The sequence below is a fragment of the Microtus oregoni genome, unplaced genomic scaffold (assembly GCF_018167655.1).
Source record: "Microtus oregoni isolate MIOR12 unplaced genomic scaffold, Mior012 000130F_ref0000022, whole genome shotgun sequence".
NCBI classification, from domain to species: Eukaryota; Metazoa; Chordata; class Mammalia; order Rodentia; family Cricetidae; genus Microtus; species Microtus oregoni.
Window position 1 is genome coordinate 1324942 of NW_024544773.1, and position 23392 is coordinate 1348333.

The 23392-nt window shown below is 43.0% G+C and overlaps 1 protein-coding gene across 1 annotated transcript in view; it reads left to right on the forward strand.

Annotated features, from left to right (window-relative positions):
* Window positions 1-23392, forward strand: part of LOC121444535 (Nance-Horan syndrome protein-like) — a 342978-nt gene that overhangs the window by 265025 nt on the left and 54561 nt on the right. The window lies entirely within an intron of this gene.

A 23392-nucleotide genomic window follows, 5' to 3' on the forward strand; every position in this document is an offset into this window, starting at 1 on the left:
TGGTTGAAGCAGAGACCACATGACTTGCAATGCCCAAAATACTTTCTGTCTGACCCTTTCCAGATAAAATTTGTTGTAGATCTTTACTAGTCTAGTCTAAGGGAGGACACATATGCAATTCTTTCTCCTGAGACCTGGTATTTTTGGCTTTCAAAAAAAAATAAGCATGATACCCACATGGACTTGGTTATAAACTAAGTCCTTAGAATGCTAGCTCCAAAGGGTATTGGTCTCGGCTCTGTCTCTTCTAGCAGCTAGCACAATACTTGATCAGTGTTTCCACCTGAACCACTGAGCCATAGAAAACTTCAGGTACCCTAACCACAGCACAGATAATGGGAACCTGGGGAGAAACACATACAGTATGAGCAATGTGAGTGAAGGCCTCAAACACAGGAAGACCCTCCCTGCCTTCACTGACCTTCTGTTATATGTCAGGCACCCAATCATGCTTTATGACTGTTGTTTTATTCCTCTAAATTTGATATCCTTACATTCATTTTACAAGTGTTAGAGATGATAAAGAATGTTATCAAAGCCACACTTGCTAATGGATATAGAAGCTAGGATTCTTTCTGAGAATCTTATTTTATTAAAGGGTTAAAGATTAAACAAAAAGACATCTGTCTGTCTGAGTTCAAAGCTCATATTTGTTTCCTTTACTCTGTAGGACTTGCTAAAACCCTGTTCAAATTTAAATAATTTCATCATAGTAATTCCATCACCACTATTAAGAACTACCTAAGTATTGAAGATTTCAATATGAAGGAGCAAAGAATTGTCTAATTTCATCACCATGTGCAGTTCTGCTCTCTTCGTTGTCAAGGTTCCCCTCCACTAATGGAGCAGCCCTGAAAACCTAGAGCAAGAAGCTCATTTGCTTGAACTGTGTGATTAGTGACTTGGGCATCAGCTACCTGCAGTCTTGTCCGGGATTGCTGTGGAGGGCAGTCATTTTGTTCACCCTTACATAAATCTCTTCTTAATACCTGGGAAGCTGGAGCTCACACACGATGGAGCCTTGCTCCTATTGAAGTTGGTCTGAGAGCTTGCAACCACAAAGATAGAGAGTCACTGAGCCTCACCCTCAGTGTGAGGCAGCAAGCCTGGGTGGCAGCTTGTGTTTAGCATTTCTGAGCCTCCCCCCACCCCCCACCCGTTGTTTCCTTCTGCTGCTGTTGCTGGTCCTTCTAGTAGAAGGGCTAAAGAAAAGAATCCTTTCTTCTCCCCATCCCAATCCTCCTATGGGTAGCTTTTCCCCAGCCTCTCCCAAAACTGCCCAGATCCAGGTCTGCCCTCCTCTGTCCGCGGTGACATATGGTGTCTGCATTCTTGATCACACTGTGATCCTGCAACTCTGTCATTCCCGACCTTCTGATGTGGGGCTTATCCCCATCCTGACTTCCTGCTTCTCGAACTCATCTCTTCCTCTCTGCCGCTTCTTCCTTTGCCTACTCACCCTTTAAACTTTGGGGTTTAAACTAGGAAGGTGGCTGCACCTTCTCTTTCTCTTATCTTCCTTACCATGGACACACCGTCTTCCATGGGAACTCCTGCCAGCTTCCCTGCCCTTGCTGGCTGCTGGAGGCCCTCCAAGCCTTTTGGCATGAGCAGGGTTGAAGGAGCGCTGCCAACACAGACGAACTTGGGTTCAATGTGATTCTTCATGTGACCACAACCATTAATTCATAGTAATGCCAATTAGGAAATATTCTTTACTCAGGGCTCCTGCATACCCCGTGATTTCTTGTGACCTTGGCAAAATGTGTGCCTCACCACAACTGTGAATTATGCAGGAGTTAAAGGCCTCATGGACAGAATGTTGCTCATACATGCAAATCTGCCCAGGGCATCAACCTCCCCATTTACAAATAGACAGCCCAGTCAGAAAATAGTCAACCAGTTTCCCCTAAATGAGTTTCAAAAGCCTCAAGACAAATGAACAAAATTGGGTATTCCACAAGGCATCTTTGGATAATTTCATTCACTGCTTTCCTCCTTGCTATATATTAGATTGTATCTCATAAACGTTGTTTTAAGTGGCCCTAAATGACTCTGCCTTCTACACTGACTTGTTATATATAGAACCTGCCCGCCTAAGGCATGGACACACAGTGTCATGGTTTTTAATCCTGATTCAACCTCAGAGCTGGTCTAGTAAATCATCCTTCCCTGGAGATTAATACACGGCTGCAAAGGCATTGTCCTTGCAGTGTGTTTAAGCCAGGGAAGAGTGAGTTGTGTCTAGATGTGAGGTTTCAGAGTCCAGAGATGAATGGAGGGAGGGGATGCAGTGTCACATTTTTTCCCCTGCCCCTCAACCCCTGTTATATGCCAGCACATGCTATAGCTGATAGCTATAGCTCAGTCCTTTTGCTTTAGAAGGTGGGCTTGCTATGGTTAGCGTCTCCAATTCCTCTGCTCTGGCCAGGGGCTAGGGACAGGGATGTGAGTGGGGAGCCACGGGGGGTGCGGTGCTGAGCAACCGCGGTGGGTCCAGCCTGTTGGTGATGTGCAGAGTCTGCTGCCACTCTGGGTATGGGTAACGCGCAGCCCCAGCAGTCGCACTATACCACAGGTACAAGAAATCCGGATCCGGGATCCTCCGCAACCCCCAGCTCGTGGAAGCGCACAAGCCGGCTCCCGCGCGTCGCTGAGTTTCAGGCTGGGGGCTGAGACCTGCAGATCACTGCGGCTGGCAGCAGGGGACAGATTCTTTCTAGCCAGGTTCTCTCTAGCCCAGCAGAGAAGGGAGATGTTCGCGGAGCCGGGCGGCTGTCTGCGGAGCATTGGTGCAGCCTTGCCTGCTGCCCGGGAGGTTTGGCTGCCGCAGTCCTCCCCATTCACTGGACTGTAAATCGAAGCTGTCTATGCGGGCCAGGAGCTCGATCCCAGCGTGGACCCGGGGCTTCGTCCCGCCCAGGTCTCCCGGCACCTGATTTCCCAGTGGTCAATTAGGTGGCTCAGCCTGCAGCATTGAAGCAGTGGAGGGGCCAAAGCCCCTGCTTTGATGGAGCGCGCCGTGCGCAGAGACCTCCCCAGTCGACTTCCTCATCAGAAGGCAGCATCCATTCATAATTCTCTCTCTGCCTGTGGACCGAGTTAGACTGAAACTGGGCATGGATTCCTGCGATCTCTCTTCTTGCATCTGAAGGAGAAACTAAGATAAAAGAAAAAAAAAGGAAGGGGGAATGCGGTCGTAACGCACCAAGGCGCTGGAAAGCCCCCCTCCCGCCCCCGAGAGGCCTCTCCTTTGCGGGGAGAGGGAGAAGAGGCAGATCCCCAGCCCAGCGCCCCAGCCAGCTGCTGCTTCGCTGCGGAGCCGGCACACATGCCTACCTCACCTGATGGTCGCATTCCCGGGGAACCGGCACGGGGCCCGGCGGCGCGCCCAGGGCGCACGGGCGGTAGGATTGCTGCACCTGGTGAAAGATGCGCGGGCCCCTTGCCCAGGGCCGAGCCCGAGCCCGAGCGGACACCGGGGGAGGCTAGCCTCGGCGCGGCACCTCACCGCAACCCCCCGGCATGCTCCATGACTCGCAGCCCAGGCCACTCGGGTGTGTGTGAGAGGGGACCAGCTTGGGGGGGAAGGGGTCTAGGCAATTGACAATTTTTAAACTAATTTTTCGCACCTCTGGGTTGTGGGTGAACTTGGGGGTGGAGGAGGCATGGACGGCAGCTCAGCCGCGCGCTAGCCGGAGAGGAAATCCCCGCAGCTGAGGTCGGAGAGAGCCTGATCCCCTTGGCAGAGCTGAGTGAGGGTGAGCGGGCGGTCAAGGTGGACCACACATAGCTTGGTGGGACAAATGAAACCCTGTTGGTTTTCGAGGGACATTTATTTTTATTTTTTTTTAAAAAAGCATATTGCAGCTGCAGCTTTGAAGTTTGCCGCCGCCTCCCCACCCTCCTTACCCCCCATCTCGGGTTTTGGGGCGGGGCGCCACTTTTCCAAGCTGTTGTCCAGACCCTTAGCAGATGGGTGGAGGGGTCGGCAAAGGCTGCGGTGTCTGGCATTGGGCTGCCTGAAGGGGACATGGGGACTTGAGGGCACTGGGAGTGGAGGAGCGCCCTGAGGCTTGGCCTTGCGGGAGGGTGTTCTAACCGCTGAGAGAAGTAGGGGATCCCGCTTGGGGTTCTCTCCTGTTTTCCTGCTTTGCTACTTAATGTTGGGTGACATTTTGCCTGTGCAGGGCTTTCACTGTCATGGAGCTGTGACGCTGGAAGGCAGAGGAACTGGTAGGATGGGCTGGAGGAAAGAACTGAGAGAGCTGGAGCTTTTCAGTTTGTGGCAGTGGTAACCCTATCGATTCTGCTCCCTTAGAATACCTGTCCCAGGAGGTCACTACCCGTGGCCATAAGTATGGCTGCCTGGTTGATCAGCCTTGCCGGCTGGTGAGCCAAAGCTGGACCAAGCCAGGATTGCGTTTGCAGTAAAGGAGCAAAGCCCTACTGGCCTCCCTCAGGGGAAGGCTAGGCAGACCTGGCCATTGTGGAATAGTGTTCTGTCATAGCCTGATATTCTCTTGAGTTTGGAAGCTCTTGTTTTATGGGTTTTCTATTTTGCAGTTGTGTGCCCCTCGGCCACCAGTTTGTTTTTCACAGCTGCATGTGAGCAAGGCAAAGATAACAGCATCTAAAAATAGCCCTGCGGCTGGAGATGCGGCTTGCTTTGACCCCACAATTCCAGGGCTGGGGTCTCCTTTCCCAGTTGCCTGGTGGGAGCCAAACTTGAGCTGCCAGATAACCTGAGAGTGGTGCCACACAGGCTCCAGGCTGGGGTCAAGGCTGGGAGACAGGAGTGCTGGTCTGTGTGCAAAAGGGCAGCAGCCCTCCAAGCCTCATCCCTTCCTGTGGGAGACCCAGAGCAACTGGGCTGCAGGATTGGAGGATGGGAACCTGGAAAGGGATTCCTTCCCTGCCCCCATTCGTGGACATTTGGGCTTTATATTCCTCTGAGTTGCACCCAGCGTTATACATGGGGCTTCCTACTCTGTGTTTCAGGAGCCAGCAGGCCACTCCCCCCACCTTAAAGGAGTTGGGCTTTGAATACAGGGGTATCAACGGGTCCAGGTAGCACTTAAATCATGCCAGCTTCATAGTGTAGCCAGGGTACCACTCCTTTCATTCCTGGTGTGCCAGACGTTCTCAGCTTTTCTGAGGAAGCCTGCCTTCAGCTCCTGGGGCAGGAGCCACGTGGAATGGATTCATAAAGGGGCTGAGGCATTTTCAGTAATGGTGGCAGCTAATATGAAGTCTAAGACTCTTCTAGGAGTCTTAGAGCTTGGGACCCTGCTGGGCCTCTTCGATTATTTATTTTCAAAAGCCTCCATTTCTCCCACGTTCACTTTTCTTCGGTGCAAGAGTGGCAAATTCCAGCTTTAAATAAAATGAACTCTGTATTCCTGATTTGGTTGAATAATGGGAATTATTTTGCAAGACTTCACTGGTAATTGCTGAAAAATCCAAATGGCCATTTATGTACAGCAGAAAAGAAACAGATTAAAAAGCAAAGGTGTAAATGTCCAGCCCTGGCTACGGGTTAGAGCCAGAACCTCTCAGGTAATTTCTCGCTTTTCTTTCAAAGTGAATGTTGATTTTGAAACTTTACCTTAATTTTCTGTAGGTCACAACCGTAATCCTTGGGAAATATTAAGATAACAGTTTTGATCTATCTAAAGGATAAGGGCAGACAACAGGACACCTGAGAAATCCATCCTTCTGGTCTCTAAATAACAACTGGTTCCTCTTAAGCACGGCTTTCATGTTTAACTCCCTAAAGAAACACGCAAGACAAATGACAATGAAATGCGACTCAGTGACCCAGGGTGGGGACAGCCTCTTTCGGCCTGCTTACAAGAGGAGAGGCTTAGATGTAGAAGCTTAGGAAACTGTGAGTTGGAATTCAGATTTCCCAAGTCCATGTCATTTGTTTGGCTCAACCTGTAACAAATAATATGTCAGTGATCTCTAGCACGTAGGTCAGTTTCCTCTTGAAATCAGAACCTGGATTAGCAATTAACTAGGGGCCCATAAAAGCATATCATTCAAGGAAGGCAACATATAAACCCTAAACCTCAGACAGATAACACAACATTCTGATATAAAGAAAATCTAATCAGCTGTGGGCTTTCCTGTGATAAGCAGCCTGATCTTGTCCCTTCTTGTGGCTTTCCCATTCTCTGGAGGCTTGGAGTCCCTGCTGGGTTCTCTGCAACAGAAGAAAATGAGATTGTGGCAGGAGCACTCATCCAAGTCCCTGGCCCGAGCTCAATCACATGACCAATCTAACTGCCAGGGCTATGGGAAGTATAGTCTGTGTGCAGTCTGTGCCTGACTGATATATTCTCTTGAATAAAGGAATCCCCTTGTCTTTTCCACCTCTGCTTTGGTGTTTTGAGTCTGACCAAATTCAGTTCGGATCTCCATCTTAAAATTGATGGCAATTATACTTCCCTCTTTCCACCTCAAAGAGATTTGTAAAGGTGGAGAAACAAAAGGCTCTGAGAGGGACTACCTGGCTCAGCCTCTTTAGATAGTCTCTGTCGTTGGTTCCATATTCTAGATAACTTTTCCTGCATTGTGTAGCTAATTTAAAGCAGGGCTGAAGTGAGAACCTAGATCCACATTTCTTGGCTCGCACTGCCTCCACCATGCCATACTGACCCTGCCCTCTTAAGAGAGCAATTATATAGGATATAGTTTCTGAAAGCTGGCACCCTTTCCTCGTGTGTAATCACTAAAAGAACTATTTATATGATTTAAAATCCATGTGCACTTCTTCCCAATATCTACAGTACAATCATTTACAGGTAGGCAAAGAGTAATTTATCTAGGCTCTATACATATATTCATTCAATCCTCACAATGATCTTAGGAAGTAGGAAGTGTTATGACTCCCATTTACAGATGAGGAAATGGAGGCATAAAAAACGAAGTTGCATCCCAGAGGTGTTTTGGTAAATAAGTGGCGGATGGGAAGTTCGATTCTGAGCAGGACCGCTCTGGCTTCTTTTACTATGTGTCCTCACTGATCTGGTGCGTTTCTTGTCCAGTCCTTTCTGGGGTATGTAATTGTCATAAACCATGATCCTCAGGGTTTAACATTCCTAGTTCTAGTAAGTGACCTTGAAAGTGGGTGGCAGGGGGTCATTTGCAAATTGTTGAACTGAGGCTCTGAGCCCCAAGCCTATGAAATTAACACAAAGTAGTGAACTACCTAGTGAAGAAGCTCCACCCACAGCCTCCAGCTCTGGCAGCCTAGTGAGGCTTGCCTGCCTGCCTGCCTGCCTGCCTGCCTCCCTCCCTCCCTCCCTCCATACCTCCCTCCCTCTCTTTCCTCCTTCCCTTCTTCCCTCCTTCCCTGTCTTCCTCCCTCCTTGTCCTCCCTTCCTCCTTTCCTCCTGCCCTGTCTTCCTCCCTCCCTCCCCTCCCTCCTTTCCTTCCTTCCTTTTTTCTTTCAACAATTTTTATCTAGTCATCATTGTGTAGGTAGTAACTGTTGTAAGAGAACTCAGAGTTTGTTTATTTGTGAGAAGTGGCCATGGAATGAGAAAAGACTCTTGTGATGTTGAAGGGTAGTGAGCGGACATAGTGAGGTGGGTGCTTGACCTTGAGATTGCTACTATTTGATGTTCTCTTTACTGTAGCATGAGAAATTACCCCAAGCTTTATTGGCTTAAGCAATAGCTGCTTATCTGTTGGTGTTGAATTCTGCACTCAGGGATGAATTTAACTAGCCATTCTGGATAGGCTTGCAAATGGCTAGTCAAATGGCATGTCACCTGGGAGTTAGATTCCCACAAGATGCCCAGTTGACTGTGCTTCTGTCCCTTTTTCTGTACAGTTGCAGGATTCTCCCTCCTCACCTACTTCTCCTGTAGGGTAGCCGGATTACTTGCCTGCCAGCTAATATTCTGTCCCCAAGAATATAGAGGCAGAAGCTACTAGGTCTTCTGATTGAGCACATGGCTAGTTTTGCCAATGGAAAGAAGCAAGTCCCAGGTCCAGGTGAAGGAATTAATTGAGGTCATAAATACCAGGGGAATGGAAAAAGATTGTTACAGAGGTGAAACCTCTGAGTTTACAAATTCAAGGTTTCCAAAAGGTCTCAGGAAGAGATTACTGTACATTGCAAAATGTGTAAAATAAAATCCATTCATTCTACTCAGTGAACAAGATTATTATACATGCTTGGGTCTTTCTCCATCCACAAACTACCCTAAAGAAGCACAGAAGCCTGAAGACAGGAATTGAAGTGTGTGACTTCTGCTTTCTTGCCTCCTCTCACATAGTGTCCCAAAGGTATTCATCTTAAAAGACACAGCAGGAACCTAGAGAGATGGCTTTGAGATTAAGAGCACTTGCTAAAGCTGGGTTTAGTTGCTAGCACCCATGTATAGAGAGACTCATAATCTATTGTAACTCCAGTTCCAGGGGATCCAATGCCATCTCACATATGGAGTGCACATGTATACACTCAATCACACACATCTATAAATGAAATATATAATTTTCATTATTTAATTTTTTCATACAATGTACTTTGAGCACATTATTTCCCCTCCCCATCTCTTCCCAGATCCTCCCCACCTTCCTACCCACCCAACTTCATGTTCTTTTACACTCTCTCTCAAAAACAAAAAACAATAAAACAAAAATGAAATTCAAAACAAACCCCAATACGTACAAGGGAAAAAGCACATAAAAATATGGACTCTGTTTTGTGTTGGGCAATTCCTATTGGACGTGGGTTCTGCTCGGGAGTGTGGTTGATATATACAGTGACACTCCATTGAAAAACATTGATTTTCCTTCTCATGGAAGGTATTGATTGCAAAAAAAAATTCTTGGTAAGGGGTTGGGTTTTCTATACACTTTATCTTCTCCATACTGGGATTTTTTTTTGGGGGGTATGGTTTAAACTTGTATAGGTTTTGAGTTCATGTATGTTTCTGTCATATTGTGTCTGGAGGGCATGGCCTTGATGTTGTCAACTACTGTTCCCTCTCACAGTTTTTCTTCCTCTTCTACATAGAGCCCTGAGCCTTGACGGGAAGGGTTTGATGAAGACATCCCACTTAAAGATGAATGCTCCAAAGTTGATCATTCTGCACATTGTCCAGCCATGGGTCTCTGTGTTAATTCCCATAAATGACTAGAAGAGGCTCCTCTGATGAAAGATGGGCAGTGCGCTTATTAATGGAGATAGTAATATGTCATTAGGAGTTATTTTATTGCTGCTTTACTTAGCAGAATAGTACTAGTAGGCTTTTGCTGGGTCCCATGACCTGTCTGGTCTCAGGTTCTTGGCCACTTTAGCAGTGAGAGAGATAACAGTACCAACTCTCCAGGAAATTACAGTTTTAGAAAGTTGAAGTGTATCAACTGCTTGAGAAGGTAGGTCTATTTCTGATCTTCCCGAGCAAATTACACATCGTGAGGGGCCTTAGCAGGCACGTTGGAAGCCCTTGCTGCCTTAGGCAATAGAGCTGCTTTCATGATTCAGTTCATGTGTGGTCCACTTCAGATTATTTCCCCCAGACTCCAGGTTCACTCTTGCCAAAGGAGGTGCAAGGGCTACTTCGACACACTATCCACTTTCTTATTGTCAGTGAGACCCAAACACCTAGAGCCCAGTCACTTATTCACCAGCCCTGAATAATGATGGGTCACAGCTGAGTCCTTCTCTAGGAATTTTCTCCATTGAAATCACCTCACCCAACATCATGCCCGTTCCCAGATGCTGACTGGGCAGTACAAGTCTATAAAGGCCTGGTCACGTTGAGTTTAGGACAACTCTGCAGAGCCATCTCACTTCCAAACACTTCCATGCTTCCTGGAACACTAGTCCAAGCTTTTGTTATGACTTCTTTTTGTATCCAGTCCTCTTTCACTCAGTTATTTTTTTATCAGTTGTGAAATCAGAGAGCATTTCCTAGCAAGATTGCTCCACACTAATGTCTATATCCAGGCCTATTTCCAGGGAACTTGACTCAAGAGTTTGTAAACTACTTCCTGGTCAAGGTTGGACCACTATGGGCATGTATAGAAAACAAAGAATGTGGCTTAGCCCCTCACCAAATGCTTCCAGGTAGGAACAGATGACTGGCATTTGGGTGACGTCATGAGAAGATGAGCAAAGGTTAAGTCTGGTACCTCAAGGATCTTCCTCCTGATTATTCTATGCTTCACAACTTTCCCCAAAGTTGTGTTGTTGGTGGTGGTGGTGATGCTAGTGTGTGTGTGTGTGTGTGCGCGCGCGCATGCTTGTGCATGCACACGTGCACGCACGTGTGCGCATGCACACTTTAGGAATAGGTAATTCATAACATTGATTATATGGTTAACAATTGTGCCTAAGCACTCTCCCACCTGATTATTTCTTCCTTTGGGCACGGCACTGGCAATCAAAATTTATCTTTCAAATTAAGGCTATAATTATATTTTGATAAAGATCTACCAATTTGATGAGAATGAAATTTTGAGGGTTGCCAGGATACAGATGACTCTGGGTTATAGAGAAGGGTTTGCATCCCGAATACTAATAGGTGGTTCAGCCCTCTTACCCAGACCTTTCCAATAGCATCTGATAATGCAGGCCCATCAAGTACTGTTTCTCTGCTATTATTCTAGGAGCATAAAAGTGATGAAAGATATGAACAGGGGTTTATGAATGAAAAGGTGATTCATCAGATGCCTCTTGGTCTGTCTCACTGAAGTTAAGAAATACAGTAATAATTACATGGCTTTACCTCAAAAATCTAGGAGGCAAAAGCTTACCCTTATTTTCTTGCCTCTTCTTTTATTGTAAATAAAACATAGATGATTTGGGGTTATTGGTTTTTATTGGAAATAGGACCCATGTTTGCAACGGGGTTGACTAGAAACAGTGGACATATTCTGATGTTACACAATAATTTTCTTTTCCATTTTATTGTCTGATTATTATTCAACAAGTAATCTGTCTGATAATCAATCAACAAATACTAGCATCCTCAAGTTCTACCTGAGGAACCCAAGGAAGTTTAAAATGGATGATAATATGTGAAAATAATAAATGATAATACAGTATAGTAGTTTTCAGCCTAACATTATTAAGGGAGAAGAGAAGAATGTGATTTGAGTCATGTGCACACTTTATATGCTGAATGAGATTTGATATACACATCTATCTACACCCTCCCCCAACACAGTGTAGTACATTTTTATGGCTCTGAGTCTGAGTACTCCTTTCCAGTCTCTCTCTGCCTTTGCCAACCCGTTATTGAGACTTTTATCACATTGATTAGATTTTCCCATTCAAAGTTTCCTAAGTTGAATGACCATAATGATTTTTTAAAAAAGATCTGGCATCTTTGATTCAGGAGAGTATTTTTGGAATTAAATCACATTGCAATATATAGAGGTAATTTGGTTTTTAGTTGCAAAGCAATAATCCGCTGTAAGAATATACCGTGGTTCTGCCAGGTGTGGTGGCACAATCTTACAATCCCAGCACCAGAGAAGCTGAAGCAAAATGGTAAAGAATTTTAGGCCAGCCTTGACTGTGTTCCAGGCCACCTAGGCAACCTGTAAAATCTGGTCTCAATGTCTACCCCATCCACTGACCCCCACCAAATATATGCATACCACAATCTATTTATCCATTTAAGTTGTGGTGTTTCAAGTTTAAGGCTATTAATAAAATTCGTAAGAATGTTGTTATATAAATCTTTTTCATTGATTTATAATTTTTTCTTGTGTCAACAGCTAGGAGTGAAATCGCTTAGCTATAGAGAAAGTGCATGGTTAGATTTATAAGGAATGAGTGGAAGTGAAAATCCGGAAAGAATGGTTGTACCATTTTATGCTCAGAGCAGCAAACTGTCAGTGTTCTAGTTCTGAATTGTCACCAACATTAAATGTGTTAGGATTCATTCTAGCACATATGTAATTCCATTGTGATTTTAATTTGTATTTCTTTAATGACAAATAACATTGAAGTTCTTTTCGTGTGCCATGTGCTTACAAGACAGTTATGCATCTTGTCTTGCGAGATGTAGAGTTAAGGCTTTTCCTCATCTTGAATTGTTTTTCGTTTTGATTGATGTTACTAAATTGCAGTAGTTCTTTGCATATGTTAAGTAAAAGTTCTATGCTAATATTATGAATTACAAGCACTCCTAGCATTTTATGCTGTACTTGATTTTTTTTAATGATGCCAATCTTCCTTCTCCCCATGCTGGGGTTTAAGCCCAGACTTTTTAAAACTGAAAATAGATTTTTTTCAATTCTGATTATGTTTTTTCCTCCCCCCAACTCCTCCCAGGTCCTCCCTACTTCCCCACCCACCTGAATCCACATTCTTCCCCCACACACTTTCCCTCTCTCATTAGAATACAAAAAGACATCTAAAAATAATAAAATAGGATAAAATATAATCAAACAACAAACAAACCAGAACAGGGCAACACAAACGACCAGAAGAAAAAGAGCCAAAGGAAAAAAAGCACAAGGGACCCTTAAAGACTCAGACACACACACATTGGCCTACACAGGAATCTCATAAAACCGCAAAACTGGAAGCCATAATATATATGCAAAGCACCTGTAAAGTTAAAAAAAGTTATGATTAGCAAATTTTCTACTGCTGTGTTACATCCTGAACCTTGATAATCTCTTAATGAGCAGAAAATTTTAATCTGACAAAGTCCAATTCAGCAATATTTTATTTTGTGGCTAGACACTATCAGAAAAATCTGTTTCCTTTAAGTCCAAAAAGATTTCCTCAGGCATTTTATTCTAGAAATTCTGTGGATCTCACTTTTATGCTATTGTCCACTAACTCTTATATATGGAGTGAGTGTGGGGTTTAAATTTTATTTTTCTTTGTTTCTCTGTTTAGTTTTTCAAAAACCACTTGCTTAAAAATGTTTTCTTTCCCCACATTAAATTGACTTACTGCTGTTTCCCAAAATGCACTTATGTTTGGTTCTGCATCTGGACATTGATTGATCTATATTGATCTATATCTATCAATTAAAATCTCACCTGATCCATTTGTCTATCCTTTGCCAAAACCAGATTGTCTTAACCTGTGAAGATTTAGAGTCAATCTTGAAATAAAGTAGTATAGATCCTCCAAATTCATTTTTGTGCAAAATTATTTTAGTTATTCCATAACCTATGCATTTTCATATATCTTTTATTTTTTTAAAGATTTATTTATTGATTATGTATACAACATTCTGCCTCCATGTATGCCTGCACACCAGAGAAGGGCACCAGATCTCATTACAGATGGTTGTGAGCCACCATGTGGTTGCTGGGAATTGAACTCAGGACCTCTGGAAGAGCAGCCAGTGCTCTTAACCACTGAGCCATCTCTCCAGCCCTTCATATATATTTTAGAGGCAGCTTGTCAACCTCTTTATATATATTGGCCCCTGATAAGTCAACTATGTTACAGCACAAACTTAACACTCAAAAATATTTGGACATAAAATTTTGTGAATAAAGAGATGGAGGGATCTGGGAGCAGCTGGAGAATGGTGAATAAGACAATCTCAAAGAATTAATAAAAACCTATATATTTAAAAAACCCATGTTGGGATTTTTGACTAGTATTGTTCTGAGTCACTCAGATCCATTGAATTTGGGGTAAGTGAACATGTATAACAGTTATCCTTCAAATCCTTGAATATGGTATGGTCTTCATCATATAGGCCTTCTTTAATTTGTCTTATCAATAATGGTTGTTTTTAGTTTAGGAAACTTACATACCTTTTTCAAAGATTTATCTCTATGTAGTTGATTATTCTGGTGTTACTATAAATTGTATTCTTCTTGATTTCATTCTTTAATTATTCATTATACATGCACACACGCACATGCTTGCACACTCACATACATACTCTTTTTGTGTGGGGTAGAGATCAGGTTTGTAACTTACTATGTAGAACATACCGGTTTTGAATTTGCAGTGGTTCCTCTGCCTTTACTTCCCAAGTGCTGACATTATAGGTATACATCACTACTACACCCAGCTGTTTGATTTTTTATATATTGATCTTATATCCTATACAAGACGATACTTTTCTGAATTCACTTTTTAATTGTAGCAATGTTTTGTAGATTCTGTAGGGATTTTTTGCCTACATTTTGTGCCTGAATAGCAATGGCCTCCTTTTCTATCGTAGCTTCATTTCTTCTTACACTGGTAAGAGTAGATGTTTTGAATTCTTCCCCAGCTTAGATAAAAGCACTTAGTGTTTTATCATCAAGTATGATATGATATTATCTGTAGTCTTTTTGGAGATGACCTTCATCAGGTTTTGATATTAAAGTCATTGGGGCTTTGTATATTTTCTTGGGAAGCATTTGGTTCTCCTCTGGTCACTAAAATAATATTAGTTGATATCATTGCTTCATTAAGTATTTGGGTACTGTTTCCTAGTGGTGAGACCACCAGAATCTAGAATTTTCTTTATAGAAAGAGTTCTGATCAATAATTCATTTTCTTTAGAAAATATAGGACGATTTATATTTTCTCTTTCTCTTGTGTCCCTAAGAAAGAACAGAACTTCAAGTTTTGAGTATTTATTTCTCTGTAGACAGCATGGTCTTATGTACCTAGTATGTTCTTCTGAGACCTGGTTATTATTTTTGCTCTTTTATATCCATCCTCTGACCTAGATTTCATGTTACTCTAAGGGAAGATCCCAACATTTATTTATACTGAAGTTCAGTGCTAAGCATGTACAAGACGGTTCATAGTGCATGAATGAAAGTCAGCTGAAAAGCTGAACAAACAAGTACACAAATGAATGAATGAACAGGCAGAATGAAAAATGACAATACTAGAGTAGATAACATATATGCAAATAAGAATGTTTTAATAAAATAAAAATTCTGTTTCTTTCTCATTCAAAACTTGGTGTAAGCCTGGAATACTTAGCCCCTAAGCATAGAGGGAAAGGAAGGACCAAGGCTCCTAGGAGTTTTTGAATGGTCAAGCCCAGAAGTGGTGTATATCTCTGCTGTCCAAAGCCATTATCCAGCACACAGTTCTGACCCCAGCTGAAACCACAAATCAAATCAACCCATGGACATTTAGTAGGAGCTAATGACAATTAGAAAGTGGTAAACGGAGTCCCCCAAACTGATAGTGCTCAGTCTGGGAGAAACCTCCATCTTGAAGACATTAGTAGTCAGCTTGCTGAGGACTGTGCCCCGCCTCCCACCTCCATTACTGACCACTTTGCCACTAGAGCTTGAGCTCTCTGGCCTGCCTTTCAGGCCTTGCTGTTTGTCCTCCCCCCAAACCCCTCCCCATGCTCAATTCTTGCTAATGAACTTTCAGAAGCCATCTTCTCCAGAAGAACGTGAGAGCAGAACAGAGTGCTAATAGACTCCACTAGCAGTTCCCTGCTAGCTCCAGCCAGAAGCACAAATGAAGAGAGGCACAATGTGGGTCAGGGCAGGGAGTTTTGATGATGAACCTCCCAGGAGTCAGCAAAGCAGCCCTGCTCTGGGAGGCATGTGCACTCAGCTCATGGCAGCTGCCGAACGACAGCTCCACAGTCCCTGTGATCTGGAGTCTCCTGTTCAGGATCAAAGTGGCTGCCTCTGCAGGGCCTGCAGCTGCACAGTGAGGGCTCAGTGGCCTCAGAAAATGCTTCTGGGCATCTCATGTGGAGCCCAGGGTGTCAAAGCAAGCACAGCAGCCAGGCTATAGGTACATTCTGGTTTTCAGAACAGGGTAGGATTAGCAATAATGAAGGCCACACTCATGGGATGAAGGTGGGAACAGTGAGTTCTCAGAGGTGTCGGTGGTGACGACCATGGCACTGGACAAAATAGTACTCTCATCATTTTTAGGCTTGGGGAGACAATACAGAAAGCCTACTGCTTTTCCCTTGGAGGCTACTTCCTCAAGCAGGGCCTTGACTGGACTCCTAGCTCCTTAGCATCTATCAGTGGTTAGGTTGGGGATTTCTTGCCTTTTAGCCCTAAAAGCACAGTTAATGTCAGGTTTGGTGGTACACAGATGCAACCCTAGCACTTGTGAGACTAAAGCAGGACGAGAGAGAGAGTTTAGTGCTATCCCAGACCATACAACAAGGTCAAGGCTGGCGTGGGAAGTGTAGTAAGAACATTTACCTACCCGTCCCACAAAGAAGCAAACCAAAACATTCCTAAAGGTACAGTCAGCTAGAGTGAAACCAGGAATCTAAACCAAATGTCAGAATATTCAGAAAATTTGCCCCAGGGGAAGAGAAAAGCTAGAGGAGAAGCTAGAGGAAGCAGCGGGAAGCAAACTTAAGGGAGATGTTAGCACTGTGGTGTGAGGGAGAAATTACTTTTTCCAGTGCCTCTCCTAACCCTGGTCCTGCAGTATAGCGTTGCCGCTCTTCACATACCCAAGCATGAGTCTACTTAGAGACTCTGGCCTCGTGGCTCTCTTGGATTAGAATTCTCTTACTCCTCATTTTCACTCAGCTTACCCCTCCACTAGATCAAACACATGCTCAAATGGAACCTTACCACAGGACTTAGTTTGGGTTCCTCAGAAGCCACCCACAAGACAATGTTTCAAATTCTAGTAGTTTCCTTGAGAAATAAACGTAGGAAAGCCAAGTAAAGGCCAGGGGAAGTAAGGCAGAAGGGGCAGGGATCTGATAGAGGCATGCTACCCTGCAGTCACCAGGTGGGCAGCTGGCACTCAGGCCTCCTAAGGATCTCAGGGGACCATGTAGCGTGTACTTCAAAGTTAGCCTAACTTCGGAGAAGATTGACATCTGCTCAAGGAGTTCTTCCAGGGGCTGGTGATGACTAACACACCTAGTTCGCCATGCTTCTAGGCCAAGCATTCTCCCATCACCACGTGTAGGGGAACCACTTTTAGGTAGAATGCTTCAGGAAGTGTTGAAACAAATGCTGAGGGGATGCCAACAAAATGCTGAGCGTCTCCCACACCATCCTGCCCAAAACAGATCCCCTGTCACCCTTGATCCTCTCTCCCTACTCCCTGCTCCTCCACAGAGCATCTACCACTTGACATAGCATCTGTATACTTGTTAGCATCTGTCTCTTCTGCCATACAGAGAGCCCCAGGGAGAGAGACCGTATATATCCTTCAGTGCCTTGGACTAGGTACTGAATGTCCAGTAATGATTACATAAATGAGTGGACTTGAGAGAAACATAGGGGTTTGTTGACATCACTTTTATCTTGCCCATGTGTAACTGTAGGAGAAGAAGACATAAATAAGTTGCAGGGACAAAGATAAGCATGGCCGAATGAGAGGGCATGGCTGGTGCTTGAACATAAAAAGAATAACAGGTCATTGCATTTCCTTGGTCTAATTTTTCCGGGGACTTGGGGATTTCATCTTTGCTGTGGATATAATAGCTATTACTTTTGCTCCATATACCAAATGGAAACAGCAACAACACAGCGGGAGTGTCTTCACAGATTGGGAAATGTGATATATATCAAAGCCAAAGACTGTAAGGCAAGAAATGTGAAAAGGACTGAGAAAGGAAGGAGAGAAAGGCAGCGATGAATACAGTGTCGCTCAAGGAAGCAAAGAGCCATGGAAAGGCCTCACATTCTCCAAGGGTTGAATACTCAACTGAAGTGTTCATTTCTGAGATGAGCTTTTGGGGGAGTTAAGTAGATGCATCTGACCCAAAGCTTTACCTGTAAATCCCAAGGCCCTATTGATCCAGCTTCTGAGCTTTGTGTTCCAGGCTGCTGGTTTGCATTTACCCCAAGAGGAAGGCAGTTCTGAAGTTCCAGCAGTACCTGAACAGGCAGCTTTAGATGGCCTCAGTGACTCCTACTTTTTACTCCTTCCAGAAAAATCTCACCACCAAGGACAGTGGCATTTCCAGGGGGACTTCAGCCTGTAATGACAGGGCATAAACACTTGGGAGGACACATTGGAAAGGCGGCACAACAGTGAGGGCTTTGGGAAACCTGGACACATCTGTGGGCCTCTTGTTGTGGGTGATTTGTTCTGAAAAGAACAGACAGTTCTGAGAATGGGAAAAAAAGGTAAGTAAATGTTCTTCTACTCACCAAATCTACTGGCTTCACAATCTTTTAAAGAAAGCTTAAAAACCAGAAATATGATCAAAATTTATTTTAAATTAAATTTCCAGATGCCTTCTTGCCAATATTCCTACCTCTTCATGTAAATATCTTTGCCCTGATGTTTAAGTCCCTGAAAACCTGACAGGAGAGCCCCCCCCCAACAGCCCATTTAAGTGGGTCTGCTCATCTCCATACAAAACGAAACTGACATTTGAAATTCAATTCACTGGTAACATGGAGAAATAGCCGGCTACTGAGGTGGTTATAGTTTGTCTGAATGTTGAAATAATGGTTCTTATTTCTTGCTGGGATGATCACATTAGTTAGCTGCTTTGACAATGTGAAAAGATTTGAAATTCTAACAAAAATGCTTACTGTTTAGGTTGATCTGCTGTAAGAACAATCAATATGAGCCTACGGGTGTCCTGGACTATTGTATGACCTGAAAACTATCCTCTGGGTTGATATTATTGACTCCTTTGATTTGATCTGCAGGTTGGAATCCATATTTTAATTTTTAAAAATATTACATTTATTTATTTAGCCATCTATTTGTTTAATATGTGGGTACACATGCCACTACATGCATGTGGAGATCAGAGAACAACTTCTGACAATCGGTTCTTTCCTTCCTTCATGTGTTCTCTGAGTACTGAACTCATGGTCATCTACCTTGGTGACATGCATCTTTGTCTGATGAGTCATGTTGCCTTTGTTTTATTCCTTTATTTTTAATATTGCTATCATTATATGAAGCCAAGCCTACAAGCCAGATAAACAAAAATGTAATCTCTTCCTTCTCAAGGCTAATTGTAATCCATTCCTTTTCTAGTTCTGTTATTTGCCCGTGTTGGTCTTGATTTGATGTTTTTGAGTCAGAAAAGCTCTGCAGAGAAAGTCAGTATCCAGAGCTAGAGGGTATTGTGAAGGCACAAGTGGATGTTATGGGCAACTTGCTATGAGGGTTCTGGGCAAGCAGCTCAACATGGGCCACAATCACTTCCATGTTCTCATGTATACCCTCTCCAGGACTCCCAGGCCTATGCATTGGCCCCTAAGGCCAGTTTAACATTTTGAATGACTGGGTGTTTACAGCTTTCCTTTGGTAGTCTGAGAGGCTGACTTGGAAAACCATGTGTGTTCATGAAGAGTTACTCTGCCTGCAAACTCCTACAGACAACACGGAGGTGGAGATTGGAAAGCAACAGTCAGTACAGAACAGCAGCCGCAAAGGCAGAACCCCAGTTGATAATCTACAGAGGCTCTGAACTGCTGGACTCATCATCTACCGCCAGTGTCCAATGGATCCTCTTCTCTTTGCATCCTCCTCAACATTTATTGCTGTTTGTTTTATTCATAACTGCTATTTGAACTAGGGTGGAATGGAATCTCAGTTTAGTTTTGATTTGCATTTCCTTGATGGCTAAATAGGTTGAACATTTCTTCAGGTACTTATCGACCATTTGTATATCTTTACCTGAAAACTGCCTTTTCAGTTCATTTGCCCATTTACTGATTTATTTTTTCTTTTGTTTCCTACTCTTTTAGTTCTTCATGTACTCTGGATATTAATTCTCTGTCTGATGAAGGGGGTGAAGGATAGGCAGTGATTTTCTTCCATTCTGTAGGCTAACTCTACTAATTGTTCTCCTTTGTCATGTAGAAGTTGTTAAGTTGATATTGTTATGATTTGAACATGAAGTGTCCTTTATAGACTCATGTGTTGGTCCTAAGCTGATGACACTATTTGGGGAGGCAGTGGAGGCTTTAGGAGATGAGGCCTAGCTTGAGGAAGTGGGCCACAGAGGGCATGTTAATGGGGGATCCTTGGCTCTCATCCTTGTCTGTATTGGCTCTGATTCTCAGCTGCCAAGTGGAGAGCAATTCTTCTACCAAGTTGTCGACTATCACTATATTCTGACTAATTGTGCTGAGAAACAACTAGGGTCTGAAATTATGGGCCAAAATAAATATTTCTTCTTTTAAGTTGTTTTGTTTTTAAGTGTTTGTCACTGTGAGAATACATCAAACCTAAATGCAATCTCCTTAGTTAGTTTCTTTATGTATATGTTTTGAGACAAGGTTTCATGTATCCCAGAATGGCCTTAAACTTGTTATGTGGCTGAGGATGACTTTGAACTTGTGATCATCCTGCCTCCACTTCACAAGTTCTAATTTATGCCATGCTGGGGATTGGAGCTGGGATTTCATTACATGCTAAGACAGCACTCTACCAACAAAGCTACATTTGTCAATCCATGCTATTATTTCTCAACTTTGAGGTTCTGTTCAGAAAAGCATTGCTTATGTTGATATGTTGAAAATGTCTTCCTCTGGTAAATTCCAAGCTTGATATCTTACTTAATGTCTCTTACACATTTCATGTTGATTTGGTACAGGAGGAGTTGCAGATCTAGATTCAGTCTTCTATATGTTGAGATTCAGTTTTTCCAGTACCACTTGTCAAGAAGGTTGTCTTTTCTCAACTGATGGTTTTTGACACCTTTGCCAAGAGTCAGATGGTTATAGGTATATAAGTTTATTTCTCGGTCTTGTATTCTAGTCTACTGGTGTATGTTTCTGTTCTTTGTGCCAATATGCTGCTGTTTTATTACTCTGAAACTGTAGCATGGTTTGAAATCTGGTATTTTTTTATCCATCTAGAATTGTTCTTTTTGCTCAGGATTTCTTGGGTTATTTGGGGGTCTTGTGTGATTTCATGTGAATTTGAAGGTTCTCTTCTATTTCTCTGAAAGATGCCATTTTGATGCAGACTGTGCTGAATCTGTCAATTATTTTTGCAATATTACCAGTTTAACAATATTAATTTTGTGATTCATGAAAATGGATGATCTTTTCATCTTCTGATATCTTCAATTTCTTTCTTTAGTGCTTCGCAGCTTTTGTTATAGAGATGTTTTATTTACTTGGGTAGGGTTATTTTCAGGTGTTTTAACTATTTTGAGACTATAGTGGGAATATTTCCTGATTTTGTTTTTTAGTGGGCTCATTATTGGTATATGAAAATGTTGGGGTTTGTGTTTTTTTAATGTATCTTGTTACTTTCTTGAGTTTATCACGTATAAAGGTCTTTCAGGAGAAGGATGACTGATGGTGAAAGCCAAATTCAATTATGGTTCATTTGTGTTTTTACTAAGTCATTTTTATCTCCCTCCTAAGCAGGATTATGCTTGTCCTCTCTGTGCTTCATATGACTTATGGTCTATCCACAATGACATGTTCCTAGGACTTTTATCAACAGATTCTTCTTAAATTTCATTTTAGGTCAGGTCAAGATATTGTCCGTATTCAAGTACATTTTTGTGTGTGTGTGAGCTGAAAATAGAAATTTTACCTAGTTCAACCTTACCAGATGCTGATCTCTGCCAGCATCTGTCCTCTAGTCTACTAACCCTACCTATCCACCAGCCCACTCCCCAAACTTCAATAGTCCTTCATCCCTGTACTCCTTCTGGAATCAGAAAGCATTTGTCTGGAACCAGTGTGGAACTCAGTGTTCCTTCAGAGTGAACACTTAATCCCACCTTGGATAATCATCTCATTTGCCTAATCTGACGACTAGGCTATGCACTCTTTGAGAGCACTGCTGGTGTCCTTTTCCTCTCAAAGTACTCCTGTAGTCCTTTGAACATAATAATAGGTAAAAGGCTTTCTTCCCTAGACCAGAGTGTGGTGGATAGAATCGTCAGTTTTCTGCTATTATTTATCTCTCTCCCTTCATCTTGGCCTATCTCTGTAGCAAATCAACCTGAGAAGAGAAGCATAATAGAAATATCTTGAACCTGAGAAGGAGATATAGGGTACCACTTTTTTTTTGAAAGATTGCTGAGGTTTGAGGTCTTCATTTGCTTACACAAGAGCTATAAAGTTGAAACATGAGTTTGCCTTATTCATCTATTTTAACCTGCAGAAATCATAATTTCACATCATTCAAACCAGACTCTTAATATTTTGGCTCATGCACAGTTACTCATGGTTGAAGTTGTCTGATCCCCATGTGTGATTTACTCCCTGGGTCCATGGTAGTGAAGTTCCTATGGAGGCTCCTTGTAGCTTCTGACGAGCCCGTGGCCTTTGCTGGATTCTGCAATAGTTTGGAGTTTTCATTAGAAGCTCTGGATTCAAAAAAGGCTGCTTCATTTCCTCTTTCCCTACAGGTGCCAACATATGTGTTTGATCTCTGGGATAAATGCCAAGACCTCCAGGCTTGAGTTTTCAAATTTCTAGAGATCAAAAGCTCTCCTCACCACCACAGAGGCTTCTCTGTACTGTTTCCCCAACAAAGCCTGCCCAGCTCCTTTGAGGGCCAGTATGCAGACTTCACAGAGATGAGAAAAGAAAGTGCGGGAGCTCTTACTTTCCCAAATAACTGGCATGTAGAGGAGATGAACATGAAGGGCAAAAGGCTGGGAGGTTTTTCTCAAGACAATTATGAATTAAAAATTTAGGAACTTTCAATGGATTTTTGGTTATTTATGAGCCAGGTATACCTGGATAGGTAGGTATCTGTGAGTATCTCAAAGCTTTCCCCTTCATGTTCCCCCACCACCACCACCACCAAATACACAAGGCCGTAGCGTTATTGTATTTAGAACCTTCAGCCATTTCACGGAACTTTCAAGCAGAGTATCTTTTATTCTATAATACTAGTAGAAAACACCCCAAAGACAAAGGGGGGATCTCAAATTGAGTTCACTTCCTTTACTGCAGTCAGTTTGCAGCTTTTGAAGTAAGTAATTGCGACATTGTCATTAGGAATCGAGATTTTCAGCATAAGAGAAAAAGAGATGAAGTATAAAATCAAGGAACTTAAACTAAAAGCTACGATCTTACATTTCAATTGGAAGTGACAGTTTAAACTTGACTGACTTTCACCTTCTGAAGCATTCGTGTTCTCCAATTCTGTTTACTGAAGAAGCCTAGAAGAATTGGTGGCAATACCATAATAGAGAATACTTGTGGTATACAAAAGGCTGTTCCATCTCAGAGGAGCCAGGACTAATTCCAGGTCTGGGGCAATGAATATATAAGATTAATCTGGGATATCTCTCTTTGTATCTCTGCAGACTTAGCAAGACACAGAGGTAACAGAGTCAAAAAAGAACCCGTCTTCTCTGGGGCTGGGTTGAGCATGAGTTCAGTATTCCCTACTCCTCAGGCTCTGGCATACCCATTACAAATATCTTTGTTTCTAGGCTAGAAAGCTCCTTTGAGAGACTTCCATTTGACCTGGACTCTCATGTAGTCGTAGTGTTTTGATTCCCCAACAAAAACATCGATTTTCTTCTACCGA